Below are 5,721 nucleotides of genomic sequence, written 5' to 3'. Positions count from 1 at the left end.
TCCCATCTCTTTTAGAATTTGCCACAGTTTATTGTGATTCACACAGTCAAAAGCTTTGGAATAGTCAATAAAGCAGAAATTAATGTTTTTCTGGAACTCTCTTGCTTTTTTGATGGTCCAGTGGATGTTGGCAATTTGATCTCTGGCTGCTCTGCCTTTCTGAATGGCCTACTCCTAACCAAGCCACACTCACCTCTCCCTGGCCCCTCAGAGCAGCCTTGGAAATAGCTACTAGGCCTCCATTTTACAGGTGAGAAACCTAAGTCTCAGAGGGGCCTTGAGAGGCTTGCCAAGGTCTGTGGTGAGTGAGTTGCAGAGCCAGGATTTGAACTCAGACTGTCTCAGATTTCCTCCTAGGCTAGCTCCCTGCCTCCCTGACAGATCCTGCTGGGACAATTATGGCTGACTTTCTAAGCATCCCCGGTGGGTCCACAGCACAAATACACACAGCCCCTGGCTCTGCAGAACTCACCGTCTGATGGGCTTGTTCCCACCCCTTCATGATTCTGATAAGGAGTCAGAGGCTGATTTGAATCTCAGCTCCAGCCCTGAGTACTGTGCTACCTTGGGCAAGTCACTTAACCTTTCTGTGCTTCAGTTTCCTCATGGATGGAAAGAATCTGATAATAATCACAATTATATCACAGGCTTGTTGTGAAAATTAAGTGAGCTAACATACGTAGGAAGTATCAGGTACATAGTAAGGGCTCCTTCTCACCAGTATTCCGGTGAGTGGCATTGGGCTCAGACGAAGCAAAGCCTGAAAACTCACAAGTGTAGCAATGCCATGCTTACTTCCATTGTTTTTCAGAAGCAAGATGGAGACGAGGCTGGGCAGCAAAATGGGGAAGATGGTGGCTGTGGGCTCTGTGGCGATGGCGGCAGTGGAGGACGTCTTCCAGAAGCTTTTCTGCTTCTACCTACAGAGCCCCCCCCGGGGACCACAGACCTGGGAGGGGACATCGACTTCCCGCCAGCTCACACCCACAGCACAGGGCCTGGTGCCCACAAGGTGGTCAAATCTCAGCTCAGTGTGTCCCTAGTCAGTGACCACGGGGCATACGGAGCAAGACTTCAGCCGGTCAGCAAGTGGCGAGCCTTTGGACTGCAAGGCTGTCTTGGAGCTCTTTTTATCCCACACTCCTTCTTCCCAGGTTGCCAGTGGCACTGCATAAAGCACTCCCTCTAAGGTCAACGGTCTCCAGCCTATTTGGCTCCAGGGACTGGTTTCATGGAGGACAACTTTTCCACAGACCGGGGTGGGGAGGTATGGTTTGGAGATGATTCAACCAGTGAAAAAGTGAAAGTGTTAGTCACTCAGTCGTGTCCAACTCTTTGTGACCCCATGGGCTATAGCCCACGAGGCTCCTCTGTCCATGGATTTCACCAAGCCAGAATACTGGAGTATTCCCTTCTCCAGGGTATCATCCCAACCCAGGGGTCGAAACCAGGTCTCCTGCATTGCAGGCGGATTCTTTACCACTGAGCCACCAGGGTACGTTACATTTATTGTGCACATTACTTCAATTATTATTACATCAGCAGCCCCCCGGCCCTGAGATCATCACGTTAGATCCCAGAGGTTGGGGACCCCTGCTTAAGTTATATTCCCAGAACCTAATGTATGTAACCTGGACAAACATATGACTAAGGAAGAGACCCAAGATTTGTGGGAACATAGCAAAGAGTTTCTAAGGTATAAGAAGTGAGTAAATGGAAATCTCAGAGTTTATTAGAGAAAATGCATTACGTGACCCTAGGCTACCATTACTTTAATGACCTGACTTCGACCTGACTTTCCTTTCAGAGCATGTGGCCGCTGATTATGTATTTCAGGGTTTGTAAGCTGAAGCCATGGCATGTTATCTGGCCAGAGCTTTTTCAGTTTTTTGGAAATGCCTGTCCATGGGTTTTGCTCATTTTTCTCTGAAGTTGTTTATCTTTTCTTACTGATCCATAGGGGATCTTGATACCAACTCTGTGCTTACATGTTTTCCCAAATATGGCTTGTCTTTTCACTTCCTTTAAGGTGTATTTTGGGAAATAGAATTTTTTATTGGAGTATAGTTGATTTAAAATGTTGTGCTAATTTCTGCTGTACAGTAAAGTGATCAGTTGTACATATACATACATGTGTGTGCTCAGCTACTTCAGTCACGCCCGACTCTTTGAGACCCCATGGACTGTAGCCCACCAGGCTCCTCTGTCCATAGGGGTTCTCCAGGCAAGAATGCTGCCATGCCCTCCTCCAGGGGATCTTCCCGATCCAGGGATCGAACCCAAGTTTCTTGTGGCTCCTGCATTGGCAGGTGGATTCTTTAGCACTATCTGGGAAGCCCACATAACATATAGCCACTCCTTTTTTTAGATTCTTTCCCCATATAGGTCATTACAGAATATTGAGGGGAGTTCCCTGTGCTTTACAGTAGATTCTTCTTAGTTCTATTGAATCTATGTAGCAGTGTGTGTACGTCAATCCAGTCTCCCATTTATCCCTCCCCTGCCTTTCCCCCTGGTAACCATGTTTGTTTTCTACATCACAGATGTAGAAAAGAAGCCCCATGGCTTCTGTCTCAAACACAAATTAGCATGTGGTCAATTGTATCTGGCTTTTCATCATGGTTAACGCTTTTTTGATGTTTTCTTTAAGGGTTCTTGCCCCATCTTGAAGTCAGAAAGATGTTAATCTATATTTTCTTCAAACAGTATTAAAGGTGTGCTTTTGACATGTAAACCCTTAATTCATCTAGAGCTGATTCTTGTTTTTGGGGGTTTTGTTTTTATTTTTGGTTTGGGGTGGGTTGTTTTTTTTTTTTTGTTTTGTTTTTTTTCCAGATTTTTGGCCATTCAGCAAGGCATGTGGGATCTTAGCTCCCAACCAGAGACTGAACCTGCGCCCCCTGCAGTGGAACCCCGAGTTTTAACCACTGGACCACCAGGGAAGTCCCTAGAGCTGATTCTTGAGTCCAGTGTAAGGCTGAGATTTGAGAGGACTTCTTCCCCACACGTGTCACCCGCTCCACATGGTACCCCCTTCCCTGGTCTGCCAGCTTCCGCTGTCATATACCAGAGTCCCACATATGCCTTCTCCTGCTTCCAGGCTCTCCTTTCCATTCCTTTGGTCAATTTGTTTATCCCAGTGACAAATTTCCAAACACATGGGGATTTTTAAATTACATTTTTGTTATTACTAGCTCCACTTCATCGAGTTCAAAGAATGTGGTCTAATAGCAATTCTTTGCAGTTTTTTTTTGAAGCTTGCTTTCTAATCTAGTCAACTGTCAGGTTTTAAAGATAGCCCTTAAGAGCTTAAGGAGAATCTGATCACGGGAGACAAAATTCAATTAATGTCCGTTACATCAAATCTGTTTCTTATGTCATTCAGATCTTCTGTATCTTGGCTAGTTTGTTCAGCTTTGCCATCCGTAATTAAGAGAAGCATCTGAGGAACCTCCCTGATGGTCCAGCGGCTAAAACTCCGTGTTCCCTGGTTAGGTAATTAGATCCCACGTGCTCCAACTAAGATCCAGCAAAGCCAAATAAAATAATATATTTTTTTTAATAAAAGAGAGAAGCATTTGAAACATTCCACGTTGCTGGAGGATTTGTCAGCTTCTCCCTAGTCTATCAATTTTTAAAAGTCAGATTGGTTGAAGTAAACTGGCAGATGATAAAATTTACTTTTTAAATGATATGGATATCCACAACTACTGTCATGAGGGAAGGGCAAAGGCTGTGGAGCCAAAAGAAGCCATCCTAGCTTTTGAGGTAGGAGATAGATAGGGCCCCTGGGCTGGACAGCTGGTGTTTGTCAAGTGGAGTAAAACTGAAGCTTTGATCTCACCCAGGCACTCCAAGGGCAAAGCTAGTTGCAAAAGCTGAGCTCTGCTAAAGTAAAGAGATAAGGTGCCTGCTCCTGAGGTCAGAAAAACTTTCCTATCTGCACACGTGCATGTGTGTAATGTCCAGGAAGGACACTGGGGAGCAGGAAGGAGCAGGAAGGCTCCCTGGGGGTCAAAAAGGAAGGGGGCACCCTCCATAAGATGCATGGAATGCACCCACAGGCCTCTGCTGTAGGATCCATCTTAGCAAACAGTTGCACATGCATCTTGGGGAGGGTGCTAGGACCAGTCAGGTATAAAGAAAAAAAATGAAACAATTGGCCAAATGTAAACAAAGACCCGGAAGGACTGTCCTGTAGAAGTGATCTGAATCACCTCTTTACCACGCCCTTCAGGACGCCAGCACTCCTCCGGAGGTGCATGTCTCTGCCTTGCTTCTGTCTTAAATAAACAAACTGCTTCTGTGTGCACTCCCACACCTTATGCTGTGTCTCTAATAATAAACTTTGTACCTGTTTTTACAGTTTTTGTCTTCTTGAAACATTCTTGCTTTAAAATGGGAGGAAAGAGCCAGGGTCACTTTGCATCTCACCTCTACCCCTGGGGACTAGGATTCCTGGTTTTCATCCAGGCTTACCCAGGTTCGATTCCTGGGCAGGGAACTAAGATCTCTCTTCAGGACTGCTCACTGCTATCTCTCCAAAATCAGCTTTACCAGTCAAGGGCAGCTTCTTGGTCCAGACAGAGAAATCAGGAGAGGCTGCCAGACTGAGACCATTAAGGTGTGTTGTCATCTTTCTGCAAATGAAGGACCCAAGGGACAGTGTTCTGGGAAGCTTGTACAAGGCCTGGATGTGAGAAAGACCTGTTCAGAGAACGTGAAGTAGTTGAGTATGGCAGGAACAAGGAGGACAAGGAAGGAATGGTGGGAGACGTGAGCACAGGTAGGACCCCCAGGGCCTTTCAAGCTCCAGTGGGAAGTTTGACTATGAGGAGGGGGAGGGTATGGAAGGGTGTCAGCAGAGAAAAACATGTCAGCTTACAGGATGAAAAAATTCCCTCTGGCTTCTGAGTAAAGCTCAGACTGGGAGTGGGAAGCTAGGGAGGGCTGTGGAGAGGAGGATGGAGGCCAGGTCTGGACCACGGTCGATGGGAGGAGCACCAGAAGGCAGAGCCCTCGAGCATCCTGGTGGCAGCCTCGACTGGCAAGGGGAGCCTGGGAAGAGAAGCCCTGAGTGGGGCTCAGGACTCACCCCGGGGGGCAGAGGGTTCCCCAGTTGGCACACAGGGGATAGATTGAAGGATAAAGACTGCACGCCCCAGACCCCCGAGCCGTGCTCCTTCCTAAGCAGCGTAAACTAAGCCTGTGCACCGCCAATGCTGAGCCCCGGCGCTACAACTACTGAAGCCCAAGAGCTCTAGAGCCCGTGCCCCGCAGCAGAAGTCTCCAGCGAGAAGCCCGTGCACAGCTAGTCCTAGTGCTCCGCAACGAGTGTGCACAGTAACGAGACCCAGAGCGGCCAAAAATTATGCTTAAAAAGAGCACGTGGCCAGGCTTAGCCAAGGAACTAAAGGAGAAACAGGCAGATGGAGATCTATAGGATGAAGTTTGAATTTCAGATAAACAGTGAACTTTTTTTGTATCTGTCCCCCAAATCGAGTATCTTGTGCTTTATTGGGTAACCCTCATTCAACACTCCTCCCCCCGTACACACGCTATGCCTTTCTAAAAAAACAGCAGCAAAGCAACACAGAAATTGCTAGTCTGCGGCCCTTCTGGCTTCGACTTGTCATCCCTCACCAGGTGCCTCCTCGGAGTCTCTGGCCCTGAGCAGCGGCCCTGCCCAGACACGACCCCTGCCATCTTCCTGCTAAGTCT

At 47.4% G+C, this 5,721-nt stretch overlaps 1 pseudogene; it reads left to right on the top strand.

The window, feature by feature from the left end:
- Positions 1 to 842: 842 nt before the first annotated feature.
- Positions 843 to 1,795, top strand: LOC128063464 (nucleic acid dioxygenase ALKBH1-like; annotated as a pseudogene).
- Positions 1,796 to 5,721: the final 3,926 nt, after the last annotated feature.

Source organism: Budorcas taxicolor, chromosome 18 (assembly GCF_023091745.1).
Source record: "Budorcas taxicolor isolate Tak-1 chromosome 18, Takin1.1, whole genome shotgun sequence".
In the NCBI taxonomy this organism is placed as follows: domain Eukaryota; kingdom Metazoa; phylum Chordata; class Mammalia; order Artiodactyla; family Bovidae; genus Budorcas; species Budorcas taxicolor.
The sequence above is the reverse complement of the archived record's forward strand: the minus strand, read 5'-3'. Positions and strand labels throughout refer to the sequence as shown.